Source organism: Pangasianodon hypophthalmus, chromosome 1 (assembly GCF_027358585.1).
Source record: "Pangasianodon hypophthalmus isolate fPanHyp1 chromosome 1, fPanHyp1.pri, whole genome shotgun sequence".
Classification (NCBI taxonomy): Eukaryota; Metazoa; Chordata; class Actinopteri; order Siluriformes; family Pangasiidae; genus Pangasianodon; species Pangasianodon hypophthalmus.
The window spans coordinates 1,844,172-1,864,809 of NC_069710.1; the positions used below are offsets into that span (position 1 = coordinate 1,844,172).

Below are 20,638 nucleotides of genomic sequence, written 5' to 3' on the forward strand. Positions count from 1 at the left end.
CCTGGGTCAAAACATGATTGAACCCAGAAGCTGGGAATGTGAAGTAACCACTCTGCCTGCTCTTAAAAGACGCAGGCTGGCTTTGGTTAAAAGCTAAGTGGAGGGAGTGAGACTGTGACTGAGAACGCTTCTTACCAAAGCAGCAGAGCAATACTTACTGGCTGGCCATGTTCATATTATAATTACTCTTAAAAACTATAGTGTAGAAAATCTTCATGCTTCTTTACCTTCTCTTGTGGGAGAACCGTTGTTGAGGTCATGTAGAAATCTTTCACGGTGGTTTGCTAAACCCTTACCCAAAACCTTAAACCTCTGTGTCACATCGCATTTTCATCACAGCAAGCTGATTAATGCCTTTTTATGAAAGCACAATGGTAGACTATAGTGGAAGGGAAGAGAAATTAAGACACTTCTTTCTTTTTTCATGTTAGCATGGCAATTTATAAACACCACATATTTCATGCCAAAGCATCCGGAATGGATTCTGAGGTATATTCTTAGATTACAAAAAAATTAGAAATGGTAGCTAACATTACTCCATTACCCCATCTTAAACCCTCTGGGAATTTTGTTTAAGATTGCAGGAACTGCACTTGCTCCAAAGAGATGAACTTGTGACTATGATGGATCAGCTTGTGCTTGAAAACCAAAATACTCCATAAATCAGTGCCTAAATGTTCAGGATGTTTAACTTACTGTGCAAAAACTGTGATCAACAACTGTAGACTGGAAGTTCTTTAGGATAAAAACTAACCAAAAATACATATAATACTGCTCTGCCTGAACCACTATCAAGAAAAAAATCATACTGATATTAGTGATTCCATTTCTAAACTTACAGAGACTATTCTGCCACACTCTAGTCCAGTGTCAATATGATGGACAAGCATGTGAGATACGTGAAGAAGGAAGGCTACTACAGCATGTTTTGCAAGCCACTCTGGAGGGGAGCATGTTAGTCCCACAGAAAACAGCACTAATCTCCTGACCAAACTCAGATCACGCTCTGGTTCACTTTAAACAAGCTAGTTATGCTTCTCCCTGGGAAACAGACCCGGGCTCTTCCTGTTCCTGGAGCCAACAAGGATTGAGTTGGACAAGTCTTTCATTCGGTAATAGGAAACCATGGTCTACCACATCACTAAGGATAGCTGCACATCCCCCAAACTTATTGACACAGTTGTATGCATGTATGGTAGGACTGATATGCAGTAATAGTCTTGTCACTACTTCACCTAAGTTTCTAAATCACCCAATAAACTCAAGGTGTTACAATACTGCCTCACCAAAAGCAATTGTCTTTATGATAATTTTCCCCAGAAAGTAAAAACACTCGGGCAGTATGTGGTCTACTGGACAGACTAAATTAATCACAATATATACATATACAAAAGAAGGCTTAACCCTGTGGCTGCAATAGTGGAAAAGAACTATTCCAGGAAGAAAGCTGGTAGGAATATTCTCTGTATGAGTCATTACTTTCCCTTTTAGCTTCACTGAAACTATGGAAAGTGAAGCTAACCTATCAGCATCCAACTGAGTGTGGAAATAGTGTGCTTTTCTTTTACGTGCATCTTACACACACACTACAGAACTGTTAATATAATATATAATATAATAACTGTGAATATATTTCACATTTTAAATATCTGTGTTATTATCTTTTTTTAAATATAGTTCTCAGTTATCTTACAACGATAAGCAAAAAGCAATGATCACAGAAGCCCAAACAGAAAGGCAGAGATAGAAAGAGAGCTGGGAGAAACCGTGCTTTTAATCAAACACTGTGGAGAGACACGCACCAGCACAGCATGATCAATCTGCTCACTGGAAAACAGCCAGACAATCCAAAGCTACAAGTCTGATTTATAAAAAGGAGAAAATACAGCACAACAGAACAGTGTACATCATTTAAAATAACGTAACCTGAAAATAACATAATAATGAAAATGCAAAATGGAAATGTGAATGAAATTAATAAATGATCTAATGAATCTAATTAAATCAACAAGCTAGTGTTTGTTGATATAAAGATGATTCACATTATTATATAGTTTGGAATTAAATGCTAAAATAAACTTGTGGCATAAATTATCAAAAGTGATGCCCACTCTTTTTAATGCTAATAAGAAGGGGGACATGGTGGCTTAGCAGTTGGCGCTGTTGCCTCGCGCTGCCAGGGTTGGGGGTTCAAATCCCGCCTCCGCTCCATGTGCGGAGAGCTTGCATATTCTCCCTGTGCTTTGGGGGTTTCCTCTGGGTACTCTGGTTTCCTCTCCCAGTCCAGAGACATGCATTGTATGCTGATTGGCATTTCCAAATTATAGTGTGAGAATGAGTGTCTGAGTGTGCCCGATTGTGCCCTGTGATGGGTTGGCACTCTGATCAGGGTGCCCCGAGTCGCCTGGGATAGGCTCCAGGCTCCCCTGCAGTATGGAAAATGGATGGATGGTTTTGTACACCAGAGAGCCCTAAACATCCTAGGTGAATATTTTGGTGTTTATTAAATGTTTGAAATGCTTAAGTATTTGTATATCACTGCACTAAAAGTGTGCTCTCCACAATACTATACAATGTGGTCCCCTTATTTTTAATCTATTTTTGATCCCCTTATTTATGCTAAATGATTCCTTTTCTGAGATCATATAAACTGAGCAGTAACTCTTAGATGTGAAAGTAAAAGGGATGACAAAATGCAGACAAGATCAGGAGATTGTCTGCCTCCCTTGTTGTTTTTCTGAAGTACTAGAGACGTTATCACTGAAATACAGAAAGAAAAGTGTATTCAAGAGACTGTGCATGTGCGCTTGCCATTGCCTCTGGCTTTGGCTTTCACTCTATCAGATAAGGCAAAACAGGAGAAACAGAGAGGAAAGTGAGGGAGAGAATGACTCTTATCAGAGGAAGTGAGGAGGCAACTGTGCAGAAAAGGCAGATAGCCTAAAATTTAAACATTCACACTAGTCTATTTAAACATCACTTCTACCAAAGCACTGTGAGGAAACAGACAGAAAGCTCTTTTGTTTTAATAAAGTAGTCAGAGAGTAAACTCCAGGCCATGGAATTTGTGCTGTCCTTGGATCATACTTGCGAGGCCACATCATGGCCATGCATGGAAACAAAGCCGCCTGGTCCTTGTTGTTTACTCTTCAAAATCCACACAGAGTTTGGGTTTGAACAGTGTTAGTAAACAATTTCTTCGACTTTGACCTATAGCTGACGTCTTCCACATTTTTCTTTCACACAAGGACATCAACAACCTGTTTGCTAAACCCCTCTTCACAGAGGTGTACAGAATTTAACTAAATTTCCCCTTCTATCTAAAGTGTAAATAGTTTAAAGTATAAAGGAGAAAATAGTACGTTTACAGACTACGTTTAAAATATTGCTGAAAGAAAAAAAAATACAAAAGACACTGAAAGTAGGCAATATGGACATCACTTGAAAATGTGTCCTCTAGTATAACTGATGAATTGATGTCACTACATCTCCCCTCAATTCCAATGACTTATTACTACTATTAGTACTAATCTAACTTGAGAGGCACTTGACAGCATCTGGACTCTAAAACTGTTATGACCATCTTCAGCTGACCATCTTTAATGTCAACAGTGCCTGGTCTATTTCTAATCTTCAACAGTCCAGTTGTGGTAAGCCACTGTAGCATCAGATTCGTGTCCTCGGCTGACAGGAGTGGAACCTGATGTGGTCTTCTGCTGTTGTAGCCCATCCACCTCAACGTTCACCATGTGCATTCTGAGATGCTTTTCTGCTCACTACGGTTGTAAAGCATGGTTACTTGGGATACTTTTACTTGTAAAGAGTGATTCATTGGGATATTTGTAGCCTTCCCATCAGTTAGAAGCAGTCTGGTCATTCTCCTCTGACCTCTCTGATCAACAAGGCGTTTCCACCCACAGAACTCCCGCTAACTGAATGCGTTTTTGTTTCTCTCACCATTCTGCATAAACGCTAGAGACTGTTGTGCAACCCAGGGGAGCACCAGTTTCTGAGTCACTGAGATCCCATTTTTCCCCAACCCCATTGTTGTTGATCATGCATCTGCATGATTTTATGCATTTTGCTGTTGGCACCTGACTGGCTGATTGGATAATTGCATGAAAGAGCAGGGGTATAGGTGTTCCTATTAAAGTGGCTGGTGAGTATAGGTAAGAAATTAAACATGACAAGGTATGCTGTAATAAGAAACTAATCAGTTACAGAGTGATTATACCACAGTAATTTACCAACAAATGTGTATTTATTAAAGCACCTCTTATGTGCTTATCTGTTTATAATTACATTTAATATTGTGGAATGTTTACAAAACAAGTTAGTTCCTGTTATCACTTACATTATAACAGCTATGAATAGCCATTCCCTCACTAGCCGTTTTTTTCTCTCCTGAAGTTAATAAGATTCAGCTATAAAAATACAGCTTGTCATGTTACCAAGAAACTGCTAAACCCTCTGTCTTGAAGATTTTCCTGGGTCAGAAAACTTAAAGGAACAGCCTCAGACTGATACAAAGCACTGACACTCCTTTCGAACATGCTGAATAAACATCTCCTCACAGAAAACTTCACCTACTCCATGAACAACTTCACACACCTTTTTAGTCTGTTTATGTGGCATGTCTGCCATACAAGTCCCTGTGTAAGTTAACAAATCTGAATTCAGAATTCAACAGTGCTGTGATATAAAATAATTTTAATATATACCTGCTAAACCCCATGAGCATTACCAACTCTCTTTATGGAGTTAAGAGAATAATAACAGGGTCTTTATTAGCTTTGCTGACAAATAACAGCAGCAGCCATTTTCTGGCTTAACAGCCAACTGTGCAGCCTGATATCAGAGTTGACTCTGCTATTGTGTGTTTGTGGGGTCAGGGCTGGGCAGAGTAACAGACATACACAAGGTCTAACCTGTCATTCCCCTGAGCTCTAAAAGACAGCTTATTGCTACTGGGGGTGGCACTGGGCACTCTACTGGAGGTAAATGTCGTAAACATCAAGGAACCATAATGAGTACTTGCCATGTGGGCCGTCATTGACAGCCATGTAATTTGTCATTTTCCTGGCTTTCAACAAGCACAAAGGTGTAAATGTATAGTGCCTTATACAGTCCAAGCAAACCGCAGGCTTAAACAGTGTTGCAGCAAGTCATAGATCTCCAGGCTATGGGAGATCTGTAAGATCTCATTTCATGGAGACACTGGTACTCCTTCTTTAACAAATACGGCCTGGAATGAATCTCTCCTTCCCTCTGCCTATTTCTGAGCCTGTATCGTCCATGCACATCAAACACTTACTCCAATCTCTAACCACCGCTGGTCCTGAGGGAAGGTCCTCCAACCAGAACCGTCCTGTGTCTGGTATTTTCCTTGTAATTCTTTGTAATTCTTTGTAACTAATCAGACCTCTGTAGCACTCTAGCACTTAACTATAATCCAGTATTAATGTCTAGTTTTATGACTTCTTCAGAACACTTTGTATCATTGCACCTTTTGTCGTTTGCATTTTTCTAAGTCGCGCTAAATAAACACTTCTACCAGATGACTGAATATAAATGTAAATACTCTGTACACCTTCAAAATACTAAGAAAATGATATAGACTAACTTTGCTCTGACAAGGTTGAGTGCGCTATACAATCAGACCAGAGTGAAACAAAGTGTATTAAAAGCCTCCTAGTAGGTGTTAGTTAAGCTACTTGTGTGTCCTGGAGGAGACATTACACTCCCTTATTGGGTGGTAAGGTTCAGGTATTACAGGGATTTTAGAATGACACACAAAAATGCAGCAAATCAGATAAAGAAAGAGATATTAAGATCATCCATGGAAAATGCTGGATTTGTTTTTGTGGTTTTGGATTTGCTTAGCTGATAAAAGGGGTATATCACTGTCTGGGTATTGAATGTGTACCACTAAATACAATAAAATATGTAGTCTATATTAGTCTATATGTGTGCTAAGTGGGTAAATATTTAGGAATTTGAAAACTGAGCAACCTTTGAATTTCATGATTAGAATACAATCTCTCACTGGGTAGACTCAATGGTTACCCTACATCCCAAATGAATATGTGCTTATATAGAAACAGATATTCCATATTACCCTGTTGTCACTATGAAATTGAAAATAGATGCCGTTTTAAATTCTATCTATAACAGCATAAATGATCAAAAGAGGTCTTGCCTGCATTTTTTCTCGCAGAAGAAAGAAGAAAAAAGCTGCCATACATTACAATTTCACATCTGGTTTCCATTGACAAAAGTATGCAGTCAACTTCAGTGTGCCAAAGTAGGTTTTGGAGAGTCACCGCCTAGAGAACGCAGGAAAAGCAGTCTTTTCTACACACTGCTGCGGTATTCGCCGGTAAGAGCTTAGTGTGCGAAAGGAATGCAGAAATAGGGGAGGGATGGACAGAATGAGGGGAGCACAGGGCGAGGAAAGAGTACAATGAGTTAAACTATTGATGACATGTAGAGAATCAACTGAAATGAGAGTACCGTTGAAATGAAAGAGCAGGGTGGATGAGAAGAGTAGCTGTAGGAGGTCTTCATGGTGCCGGAGGGAAGAGGGGTGTTCAGGGGCAACTGTATGACTGTAGTAGAGGTCACAAGTATATTATTCCACTCAGAATAAACAAACATGATCCTAATCCTATGAGACCACACTCTCCTCCCTTTCCCACTAACCATACAGAGCAGATTTATGACCAAACATGGCCATTGTTGTCACTGTCCTCCATTTGTCATTAACCTACCCCAAAGTAATAGGTTTGGATTTCTATCTCTAAGAACTATAAGCCCTGAAGCTTAGTGAGGTTGTCTACAAAGTCCTCAAAATCTAGCCTTGTTTTCTCAGCTCTAAAACATCTCAGCTCAATAAAGTCTTAGCTGTTGAGTGGGTTAAATTCAGGTGTGATGCTCGGGACCTCATCACAAGTTGGTAACGAGGGCTCTACTGGTGACGTCAGATGGTCTGGCACATGGATGGAGCAATGCCTGTTCACGTTCCCCAGGGTTCTTGGATTTTAGTCCTGGAGGAATGGAATCCAGTGCAATTTTCAAATCAATTCAATTTTATTTGTATAATGCTTTTAACAATGGACATTGTCACAAAGCAGCTTTACAGATTTGATGTAATATGTAAGCTGTAATATCACTCAAGCTGTGCCAGACTCCGTCCCTCAACGATTGGAATTGAGGAACTGTGTTGTAACCTATGATGGGTGGAGATGAATCGCCATGTGCTACATATACTTATTACAAAATAACTAATAACTCAAGTCAGCTTCAATGTTTGATGTACTGAAGAGTCTGACAAGTTGGAGAATGTCAGCAAGAGGGAGAAAGAAAGAAATCTTGAAGCCTATTTCAGTTGAAAAATACCTCAGTCACTACCTTTCCCACAGAAACATAATATTAAATAAAGTTTAATTGGACTAATAGTGACCTAAATGACCACTGGATCTTCTATAAGAGCTACTGAAGTGGCCAAATGTGTTTCGTGCCTGAAAGTTTCCAGTAGAGCCTGAAGAACTAAGCGTGGCACTGCAGGGGTTTGGCAGTGCTACATGTCTGATGTGTGGATCTATCCCTCTCAAACGCTGGGCACAAAATAAGTACACAGTGTAGTGGTCTGGCAAGTGTGAGGGGTATTTGTACACCATTTCCTGGAGCCAAGGGTGGGCTTCTAAATTTGAGTGGTGGTTTACTACATAATGTATTAAAGAGCTTTTTAACCCCAGAGCACTTGTCATGATGGTGTGCCTGTGCATGTCGGTAGTGGAATAAGGCTTCAACTAATGTATACAAAGTATTTCAGGAGGCAAGAAAAATAAATTGGAACAGTGAAGATGAATGATTAGTGTAATGGGCTGAGTGAATAGCTGATCTTAAGCCCAGCTTTTAGGGGTGACAATGACCTTAAGCTCTGCACGACAAGTTTAGATGGATAGAAAAACAGCATAATTGCAGGGTCAAAATATATCCACCCATGTTGAAAAATCCTGGGAAGTGCTTCAAGGAAAACAGTTTTTGCTCTTTCTCCCTGCCTTTTTCTCTCTGCCTGAAACAGAGCAAATACTAGTGCCATTCAAAGTCAAATGCTTTATTAGTAGAATTATTAGCATTAAAGAACCACTTCCTCACTCTTATAGCAGAGGAAAGTGTTTGCTGACACTATAAAGCTTTTTGTTTTTTTCTATTCATGCACACATTCCTCATCCTCCAGGTTCTCTGGTTTCCTCCCACTGTCTCCCACATGAAGCTAGCCTGATTGGTTATGCTAAATTGCCTGTAGGTGTGAATGTGTGTGTGCATGGTGCTCTGTGATGGCCTGTGTTACTTGGATAGGATGACTGAATGAATGTGCATCTAAAAGTTTTTTTCCAAGTCTAATTTTCAAATCTTTAAAAAATGGATCAACATACTAGGCCTGGAGTATTCACCTAAAATGTATAAAGGTCCAGTTACATAAACTTCAGTACTTACAAAGGTTAGATTAGCATCTAATATGGCAGAATGGTGTCAACAATTATTAATGCTTAACCATTAATGATTAGTTCATGGCTATAAATAAGACAATTTGATGTAGATTGTTTTGTTTTGCAGTGGCACTTCACATAATCACTTCTGACTAGCTTCATGGACTCTGAACAGATGAGACCTCCATTTTGAACATGAAGCAGGCAGAATAAACACATACTTCTCTGTCCATTCATCTTTGAACATTCATTTTTTTTCTCCTAACAAACATGTAACTTCACTAATCAGACTAGAAAGGGTAAAAAGAAAGTTTGTGAAAACTTCCCTTTGAATTACAAACTGTTTTTTCATATGTTGATTGCTTTGCTATAGTATTTTTTAACTAAGTGATCTGCTGAAATACTTTTCTTGGGTCTGCATCTGGACTGCAGTCCACCAATTGATGACCGCTGTACTAGACCATCACAAAGAGTGGCAACAAATATGAAACAAAGAGGTCAAAATCGGTCTAAATCTGTCATGATTCTAAACTCAAAGTGCTAAGACAGCCACAGGCACTTCGTCATCAGGCACTGTGGGATCAATCTTGATACTGATGTGTAAGCAATAATTCAGGAAGCACTAGATACCAGCCTGGAGCCAAAGGTGCAGCAGTTGCTTGGTCAGCAAATTGATCATCTGATGACGCCCACATGCACTCACATGCAACTGGAAGCAATTACCCCTGACACATTGCTGCTGGTAGAGGCTGTAGATATAGCAGGGACTGACCTTTTGGTTAAAGCACCAGAACTGCGGTAAACCTCTACTTCATCATTTATTTTTCCCTTTCTTGGTCTCCCTCTCTCCCTCCCTCAATCTCTCTCAGTGACTGTTCAATGCATCTACTCTTGAAGCTTTACTTCAACCCTAAATGGCTGTGACTCTTTTATTTTCCTGTACTGTTTTATCTGTTAGTACTGGAACAGAAAGCAGCCTCTCTTTCTACCCATTTCGAAAAATGAGCTGCCAGATAAAAAAATGATAACATATGACAGAAAAGATTGTGCCAAATGGGAAGTGACTCGGGATGAATAATCAGCAGAAGTCATTTCCAGTATTTTTCGCCTTTTTTCTCAGGTTTATGACTCTTCCCCTTGGAAACTTGTAAACAGTGCTTAGCTCCCATGGGTAATAAAATGCTGAGCAGTGACGTGTACATTCAGCATCCTTGCTTGGAGAGGTCAGAGAAACACAAATCCAGTAGACTCACAGCGCAAGCACCACACACCCACGCATACACAGAGAAGACTGGTTTTGATGTCATGTCATTTAAAATGCATAAAGTTTTCAGCTGAATTTAAAAGGAAAATTGTAATAGACAGTTAAAGCATGAACCTATAAATAAAACTTAAGGTAACATTATAGCAACAGGTAATAACTCAGTCTGTATCTTCCTGTACATTTGTAAATCAAGGATATATTTAGAAGTCACCTGGCAAAGTTCCTAGCAATATGCGATGACACCGTGATAACATTAAGGAGCCACTGTTAATAAGAACCGATATTCTTTTAGACTCATGTTCCTCACTATAACTATTTACATACGCAAAATTTAGCAGATTCTCATATCTGGAGCAACTTACAGAAGTGCTTTTCATCTACATGTAGAGCAGCCTGCAGTTAAAGATGGCAACAAACTAAAACAAGCAGAAGCAGGAGTCTGTGCTCATACAAATAAATAAGACAGGCATATTTTGTCCTACTAATTTCATGGTACATTATGAGTAATTTAAAGTAGTTAGTGAATAATATGCTTTAAGGTGAACAACTGAGTAAATAAGCCAGGGATTTAAGGGGTTTGACTACTAACTAACCTCTGCTTGACATTTATAAAACCCAATAACCCGACATCAGCTGACCTGATTTGTGAAAACACACACTCTGCTACTTCCTGTATGACCCAACACCAGAGACATCTCACACCATCTGACAAACAAATTCAGACACTGACAGATGAAAAGCCTATCTCGAATATTTAGCACTAAAATATGCACAGACAGACTCAGAGAGGAAAGACAGACATGCTCATTATTTGGTTAAAAGAAACCAAAACAAACAGTGGCGGCAGCAGCAGATCTAGAAGACAATGAAGGAGTTGTTCAGGAAGAGCCGTCACTACAACAGCTGCTTGCACCCCTCCACTAGACCCTTTGTTTATGTCTCTTAGCGATGGCTTTCTGCTGAGTCTTGCAGGAAATACACACAGCACTCTGACTCCATGTCAACCAACTTCATTTGAACTATTAACTTCATCCCAAACAGTTTTCAGCACACACTTTCCTGGAGCAATGACTATTATGCAGAGGAATGCATAATAAATTTCAATAAAAATTGTATTAAATCAATACCACCCCCTTTTCCAAATGGCTGAATGAGCTATGGTATTCAGCACATGGTTTTTCTTATAAATCAGTCTTAGGGATGCTGTCTTCCTATGAGGAGCTTCCACTGAGAACAATAACACCATGAACACCTCCTGATTACTTCCTGTTTTCTCCAGCTCCTGCTCCTGCTCCTGCTCCTCCATGGCCCCTGATCATTGTTTACAGCTGGGCCTAGTTTGTCACACCTGTGTCAAATATTTATATCCCTCTCTGTAGTCTATCCTTGTGGAAAATTGCATGTGTAGACACAGTTATTCTGATCATTGTTACTGTGTTTTTTTTTTAAAACCTGGTGTAGTTTATATTTGTGTTTTTTATGGTTTTGAACTCTGCCTGTGTTTACTCTGAGTATGGATTTGCCTGTGATGGCCTGCTTGTTCCATGATCCCTGATAAAGATTATAGCCACAGTTCTTGCATAAACTTTTGAATAGATTTTGTGCTTACATCTGACTACACAAGACTGACTCCACATCTAACTCCACATATCTACATTAGATCAGACATTTGATACAGCTGTTAAATGCTTTCACATAGGTGTGGCTGGATGCTGGTGAACAGTCAAAAAAAGAATTTAAAAAAAGGCCAAAATTGGGTTTTTCTGTTTATAGCATAAATTGAAACCTCAACTTTAAGAAACCATAAATGTATTTCATCAAAGTGATGTGAGTGCCTTTCTTCAGGGCTCATTTTTGCACATAACATGTGCCTTGTGCTCTTTCATATACTTGATTTAGCCATCATCATCATTGTACACTATTACTACATCAATACAAGTGTCCTATATAAACAAATCAGACCTTTTCAAATCATTGAGAACTAGCACAAATACTTCTGAACAGAATACCCACACAAACACAGTTATATAAACAAACGTTTCGTTTGAACATTAATCCAAGAAAAGCAGAACTGGTGTTCTCTGCCATTGCCTGCTGGTTTGGACTTAAACATGTCTCTCCTTCTCCTCTTTTATGAGTCTCAGCAGACCCATCAAAACTGGACCACCTTCCTTCTTTTCCTTCTGCCACGTTTTACTCTAATGTTCATAAGAGTACATGTAGTGCGTGGAAAAGTGAGCGTTAGAAAATCTATTAGTATCAAGTAGTAAGAATTCAGGTTGTGGTGGGGGGCCCTGATCCACAGGGGTCTTTTTTTCCATTTCGGTACTCTGGGAGCTACGTCCCAGGCTCTGAAACACAGAACGGCAAGCCTTACAGCTGGAGTGAACTCACTTCAAAGGTGCCTATAAATCAAGCTGCCATGGCCCCATCCCCCCTTAATTCCCTCTGTCGTCCCACAGTCTAAGACACAGGGCCACGCGTGTGCCAGCGAGGGGGAGAGACATTACCTCATAGACACAGTGCTCTGGCTCCTGCTTTCTCTGCCACTGTTCACTGCAGTGGGATCTCCACTACCTTCTGATTGATCCAGGCCATCTTGGGTTTAACAGCAATAAAACTGTTTTACCCAGAATAATCTCAATTACTGGCAATACCACAAACATTTATGGAAACAGACACACGCAATCCCCTTGGTGGCACATGTCTGTGCACCAAATGTGCATGTAAATAAGAGATGGTAGGATTCTGTGTTTAAACATAGTGCACTGTGTTTAAACATTATGCCAGTGTGGTGCATCTAGATGCTGTAACTATATTGATGGAATGATTTTTACTGGACAGTTCCCTTTAGTCTGTATTGATGCACTTAACTTGCTAGCTAGCAGGAAATGTGTTATTACATTACTTTATCTACTAATTCTTTCATTTAAGTTTCCTGGTAACCAAAACATGGACTGGGCAGCACATTGGACTTTTCACTTACCTGGTGAGCTAACATAATAAATTTTTCATTTTTCCCTGTAATTATATGGATTATAAATATAATATCCATAACGTATATACAGAATTATAACATCATATGTGATTTCATATGACGGAAGAGAACCTAAGCAACGAGTCAAACAACGAGGGTCCTCAACGAGCATCAAATATCATGTGTGAAACATCTCCATTGTGAAAGCTGTAACATTAACATTGTTTATTGTTGCTTAATTAGGACTTCTGAGGTGGAGCACAAGTTGGGGAAGGCTTTTTTGCCTTTTAGGGAACAACTCTACATCCATCATCTTGTTATCGCTCTGTGTCACATGGTACATTCTTTATCATTCAGCAATGCAAAACACCATTTGTCACTGGTACCACTGATAAAGTTCTTTATGTCTGAATAGTGAACAAAGATAACAAGGCTAAATTATGTACATGTCCAAGCAGAAATTACTGCTAATCAGACACAAATGCCCCCTCTCTAAGGTCACTGTATTGCCACAAAACTGCCTTAAAATGTCTTAACCCTGTTTTCCACATGTACTGTAGATTAAGTCCAGGACAGATTACACTGGAGGTTTCCTATTAATAAAAATATTTTTCGACTTCTCCCTTAATAAAACAAATCTGATTTACTTTACAAATTCCATAGTGTAGTGGTGCACAGAAGAGCAGCTTACAAATAAATGCTGACAAATACCACCACCACTACTGCTACTACTAGTACTGCTACTACTAATAAAACGAAATAGAGTCTGATCTGAGGTGGTAAGTAGCACCAGTTTCTGGAGAAAGACTTTCATCATCCAATCAAAAATTATGGATGTCTCTCATGCGTTACGATATTGAGCCTTTGTCTAGTGGCAAAGCTGAGCAATCACATTTTCCATAATCTACTTTCCTACTCATCTAACCTGACCTCTCAGCGGACCTAGGCACAGAAGAGTAATTAAATCAAACGAACAACGTGGGATATATAGACATTAGATTAGATTTTTTTTAATTTAAATATTAAAGACAGACAATTAACTTGTCTTAACATTTACTAAAACTATAATATTTTTGTCACTGATCAAACATTATAATTCTGTGAAATCTGACATTTGTTTTTGTGTAATTTGCCAAACATCACCCACTACCTAGCTCTCTCCTATCACGTTTCTGTTGAGACATCAGCCACCATATCTATTCAAACTACTACTCATGTCAGGGCAGATGAATGTACTCAGAGGGAAGCGCTAACTACCCTCTTCCACATACATGGGCTCACATGATTGGTTAGCTTCTCTCTGATTGGCATGGGAGACAGTAATGTCATCCCTTCCACCCAGAGAGCATTGGACCCTTGGCCAAAGATGGCTGTGGCATTGTTGAGGTTCAAACATGTGACGTCCCCGTGACAGAGTGAATGCTTTTCTGTTGCGCCACACAACTGATTTCAACTGATTTATAAATTATCTTAAGGCTAGTGATTTTTGGATCAAGGCAAGAAATATGTATGGAATAAAACTACATTTGAAATATACAGTATATACAGCACAGTATACAGTTAATTTGCACATAGAAATCCATGTATCCATTGCAGCAAGTAAATATAATTGCACAACTATTCATTAGCAAACAGAATTTTTTGGTACGTTTAATGGCTCTAGATTTCCAAAGGGATTCAACTTTAAACTTCTTCTTTAAAAAAAAAAAAAAGGAAACCGCTCTGTTGCAGGGCTCTACATAGTATCTTCAGGTATTCCCCTGCACATACTAACACAACACTTTTATGGTACCAGAAGGAAAAAAAAGAACCCTTTTTTTTCTGAAAGTTTGTGACAAAATGTAGTGTCGGCAGGTTTCTGCCAGAAGATCCTCTTGGCCATTTGTGACAAACGCGTAGCTTGGTGTTCAAAATTCATCAGGCTTGTGTTTGTATGGAATTGAAGATGACAACTGGTTTATCTGAGCCTGCACTACGTGTTGATGACAGGAGTACAGTGGTTTCCTCTTTCAATCCTTCTCATGCATTAATCACACATGTAGTGATTTTCTACAGATAGGTCACTAAGAAACAGATAATATCAGCATCTTGGTTAATGCAGAACCTCCTCTGCTCTCGGGCTTTAGGAGATTCATATCTCTCAATGCAGATACTGAAGGGAATGGAAAGGTTACACAGTACTAGAACTAAGGAGGCTGAAATAACAAAAAAATCACAAATAGGCATAAATATCTGATTTGATACATTATTTAATGTGGGAAATATGATTCCAGTCTCCAAATGACCACAAGATACGATATTAGCACTGTTAGAGTTATCCACTGGGGTAGGCCCTGTTGAAGCTCAGCTTTAGCCATCTGTTGATGGACATTACTTATAACACAGTAACTGCATGCTCAAGGCAAAATTGTCAACAACTCAACCCCTGGATGATTCTGCTGTCCTGGTACACAGACCTATGAAGCCCTCTCTAAAGCGCTGGCCTTCTGTTTTACATCAGATTCCCCTCACAACCCGTCGTCCTTTTATAGACACATCAAGTACACTTTCTCCCATTTATGGGCTCCTGTAAGAAGCTTGAGAGAGAATAAGTTCTATCAAGGTGTCAAAACAGAGGACACAACTACTACCTCTGCCTCTCCACAAATTAATGGCATCCTCCAAATCCCTCATCAGCAGTGCCAGCCCATGCTCAGAGATTGCCAATAAACACTCGTTCCTGTGTGTTTGAGAAGAGGTCTAGGCTCGTTCAGTACTGTTTATGGTCTAGCGAGCACTGCACAGTGGATATCTCATTCCTCTTAGCACAGCTGGGCTGGCCTGTCTGAGCCACATCACTGTGATGCACATTTATTTTACATTTATGGCATTTGGCAGACACCCTTATCCAGAGCGACTTACATTTATCTCATTTATACAACTGAGCAGTTGAGGGTTAAGGGCCTTGCTCAAGGGCCCAGCAGTAGCAGCTTGGCGGTGCTGGGGATTGAACTCATGACCGATCAGTAGTCCAACGTCTTAACCACTGAGCTACCACTGCCCTATTTATCATCTTGAGTGTGCACAGTGCATGATGTTTGCATGTCTGCAAATCAAGAAACGACATTTCTGCAGTACTATTAGGACAATTATGCACAAATGCCAAGTTATCCCTCTCTGCTGTGCACCACTCTCTGGGATGGCTGCGTTAAACGAGTCCATAAACAGCCACATTTATGACATATATCAGGTTGTCTGCTGTTAAGGTTTAGGTTTGTTTGGATCTCCAAAAGAACCCACCAAACCAAGTCAAAGCAGGCTTGCACACACACACACACACACACATACATACTCTCTCTATTACAAAATGGAAACATGTACGCACACAGTTTGTCCGATTACGCCTCATCTCCCATGATGTCACAGTCATTTGCTGTTGTGTTATACAGATGTGGAGGTTAATTAAGTGTTAGGAAGTCATCATGGCTAATAATCCTGTCCTGGCACTCATTTCAACCGAGTATTTGCAGAGGCAGGCAGATTACTCAAGACACACGACACTGATGCTAGTGCTATGGCACAAACAGCAAACTCTGTGGGATTGAATAAGACTGTTCTAACATAACAGTAAAAAAATATATGGCAGAGGCTATTTGCACCCGGTGCAGCCTCTTAGAGCTAACATTAACTACTTAGCTAACTAACTTCTAGTTACCTACCTAATAACTTCCTAGCTGGCTAACCTTGGCACTGTCTAGCTTGGTTAAAGTTGCTAATTCAGAATGTGTAATTTCTGTTAGCTGTACAATTTTTAGTCGGGTGCATTCTGAAAATAAAAATACCATGGTGCACGAAAGCAGAATTGGTGATGGTAATCATGGAAATGCTGCGATGGTGATTAGGAGTGATAGAGCTTTATTTTGAGTAGTCGCTCCTGAAATGTCATAGATGAGGAAAGGAGAAAAGCACTTGACATGTTTACTGCAGTTGAAAAGATGACATAAGGGTAAAGTCAGGTGTGGATTCATACTTTCTGGATTAATAATCAGGTAATCAGATATGCTTATACGATGCATATACCTTCACTCACTGGGTGTAAACATAAGAGGATGTTTAAAAACTCAACAGCAGACCCACCCTTGAGTAACATATTCAAAACTAACTAATGTTTAATTAATATCACCTACCTGTCTGAACATTTCATAATACAGTACGTCTAACTTCATATCTACAAAACACAATATCCAATTACTTGACATTCTTATTCACATTTAATATAACATGAACCATGCCTCTGTAATCCTGTAGCAATTTGTACTGGATTAGTCCCCATGGTATTTCAACCTCGATTATTATTTGCTTTGGCCCTCACTTTTATAGCACACTGCTGAGATACAAGGAAGGTTTTACAGACTGTTTGACAGTAGTACACATAAAAGTGGCAAGTAGGCAAATTTTGTGAGTGTTACAAGTTGGGGCCAGAAGGGCATTCGTATTCTGGTGTTGTATGCAATGTCAGGCTAGAGCGTGTCTCACTGATCATAAAATAATAATAACCATTCCTGACATTTTAAGTTGTATTGTATAGAATTTTTAAGTAAACTTTAACGCATTCATTTCACTGAGAGCAGGTACTGACACGTTAAATAAATAAACAAATAAATGCACACACATATGTATATATATACATACATACATACTTATATGCATACATTCACACATAGTGTGACAACTAAAATAGAGTCAAGGCAAGAATGGTAAAAACAAGAAGAGGAAAAAAACAAGCTTAAAACAAAAGGGAAGTGACCCAAACTCACATCCAGCCAGTAACCATATTGACATTACAGCTAGTAAGAGGAAGAGAGCAAGCAGGGATAAACAAACAGGAGATCAATGACCGAGACTAAGCAGCACACTGCCTCCTATGAGGCCCTGTTTCAGAGGATCTAATTTCACCCATTCATTCCCTCCAGCCGAGGAGGAAGCCACCGGCTGCTAAGAGCTCCACTGCAGCACCTGGAATCCCCACGAAGGAAACCTGAGGTCACTTCCCAACATTCAGTACACACACCAGGTCCTGAACCACCAGACACCACAAGTCAGGATACTGGCAAGGAAATGAGGCGGTGGCCTACAGAAGATAAAAGTCTGTTTCTTTCTTTTTTTTTTAAGGAGATTTAGCCAGTGAAATGAGCATATTCCTTACACACACATTCTCTGATTAAGTCTACATGAAGTGCACATTCAAATTATGATATATAATAAAGACAGTATAGAATTAGACTGTTAAAAGTAAACTAGACTGTTTAAACTTGAAAAAAAATGTGATTGAGGTTAATGGATTGTGAAGACAGACAATATTTGTCAAGTGGGTGCTACTGTTCACAACTGCCTCTAAATTTATTTCAAGTCTGAACCAACTTGTTCCTCACAACAAGTTGAGGTTTGCACTGATGCACTGTGGAATTCACAAGGACACAGACAAGCCGGCTGCAAGCAAGCACATTCCCAACTAGTAATATGCTTCACTGGTTGTCTTTCTCACAAGAAAACACAGAGACGCCGTCAGCACTGTGAAACACAACTCCTCACCACCTGCTAAGTCTAGACTCAGAGCGAAATATAAAAAAATAGGAAAGGGGAAGCCTGTCTGTCCAATCTACTCTCTTTTTAGTCACACCACAGATGGCAGTATTCCAGTGCCTAAGAGAGACTAACCTTAGAAAAACACACTGCTCTGAAAGAATGTGACCATTTTCAAGGCTCATTGGAGTCTCAGAGCCTCAACACTGGGCTCAGGGGGAGAGAAAATGCAAACAAATGCATTTTCAACCTCCCTCAGCCTCTGTCAGCATTCAAATACCAGACACTAAAATTACATGGGGGATAGCAGGATTGAGATTTTATAGACTTTTTGACTCATTACCCCAGTATGGAGACAGTTAGAGGAGGAAAAACAGTTTCATCGTCAAATAATAGTGTTAAAATGGCTGCCACCACAGAAAAAATAGTCAGACACTGCTTTTCTCAAACGCACACTCTGTTGGGACTAGTCTGAAAGAGATTTAATTCAGACCTAAAAGTCGCTTCACACTTGCACAGTTGGCCTAGTCACATGGCTGCCACATGTCCTGTTCCAGCAACAGTTCCAGTGTCACCCTTTACACTGTAGGAAAGAAAAGCATTTCCCAATTCACACACTGCTATTGTTTACTCCCCATAAAGTGCTTACATTTGGCTCTTACTTTATATGAAATAAAATCTTTCATACAGAAATATCACACCAAAGACAAGACCCAACACAATATAAAAAGTCTAATTTTGTGAGAATAGGGTCCTGAAGGGGGGGGCCTAAACTTTCCAGCCAGTGAGGAGACATTTATGTTTTGTGACTTAGACATCTGGTTCAGGAATTCTGTATCACGTAAAAGAAAACGCTAGAACTTACTTTCAACAGTCAACACATTTTGTCATAGTACTGAATGGCCTACAATGGGTTTCTGTACTGAAGTACTTTATTTAGCTAAACTGTAAATGCACTTAGTTAAGACAACCTTCTATTCAAAACAGAAAAACCTCCATTAGGATGTGTTCAGTGGGGAAAAGCAAGTTGTCTGGTCACCTGTGACACGCAAAGTTTGGCTTAAGTTTTGCAAAAAAAGAAGAATGAAGCCGAAAACTGAAAGCTGCTCTTCCTCTTCGTCAGCTCCAGCTAGTTCACACTCAGTGATCAGATATTACGGTTGTTATATTCTCCCTCTATGATAAGTTTATTACTTTTTCTTCTGTGCACAGGGATAACTGTTCATTAGCCCTGCCAAAAGATTTAAATTATAGGTTATAGGTGTGAATTATACTGTGCAACAAGCACCTCGTCACATTTGATTCACTGAGGTGCAGCTTACTGGTGCTCATGAGTCATGGATGAGTTGTAAAAACTTAGTGGTTCACTTCCAGGTGTGTCTTGATAAATGATCCAATCTGAACGGAACATTATTCAGTAAGCATGACTGTCCCATTTCCATTTCACTTTTGGCTGCCTTAAAGGATGTTTTAGCATGCAGTGTAAAAAAAAATTACACAAGGGTGGAAGTAAGTTGCAACACAACCAACTAATCAGTAAATCAATCAGTGACTCAGTCATACTTTCCATAGCATTCCATTCTTTAAAACTCGCCATGTTCATCAAATCGAGACATCTACAAGAACAGACATGAGATTTGATTCATATAATGTTTATTACACTGCATTTGAAATGTAATGTCATGTAATGTAATAGACATTACTCTAGATTTAGGCCTGTGACTGCAGCGACTGAGGGAATCATATGGCTGCTTTTACAGTTAGACTAATAATCACACTAGACTTCTAAGTAAGTTTTTTTTTTTATTAAAAAGGAAGTTGTTTTTCCTTTTTTATGTGCATGAAACTTTCAGCAGGTGTGTTTTGTTTTCAGCTGAACAGAATCACCATGAATAAAAAGTTTGGTCTGTAGCATTATCCCAGGCTGATGGTTTACAAACAAACAAACAAACAAACAAACAAACAAGCAGTAGGTCTATAAAACAGAAAGAATCTATAGAAAATGAGAGTAAGATGCAGAGGAAGCCAGGCTAGCTCCCAGAGAGAGACAGAGAGAGACAGAGAGAGAGAGAGACAGAGAGGTGTGCTTACCTGGAAAAAGAAGAGAAAAGCAGTGGAAGGAGAAGACGAGCCCGATGAGCCGACTCCACTCAGGCAGCTCTGATGAAGCGAACGGTGTGGTAGGAGTCCAGTGCTGCTCGCGCGGGGTGCTGGGAGGAAGCTCAGGCTTTTCCCTCAGCCATAACGCAGACGCTTCCAGCGCTCTTCAGCTGCACGCGCTACTATAAACCGACTGAGGAAGTCAGTGAGTCACAAGTTCCCGCCCTGATTCAACTGCCT

General features: G+C 39.7%; 1 protein-coding gene across 1 annotated transcript in view; it reads right to left on the minus strand.

Moving 5' to 3' along the window:
• fhl3a (four and a half LIM domains 3a) overlaps nucleotides 1-20,638 on the minus strand; it is a 29,667-nt gene extending 9,029 nt beyond the window's left edge. Inside the window, exon 1 of the mRNA XM_026914145.3 lies at nucleotides 20,390-20,638. The gene's annotated coding sequence lies outside the window, so the exon portion shown is untranslated. The remainder of the gene's footprint in view (nucleotides 1-20,389) is intronic.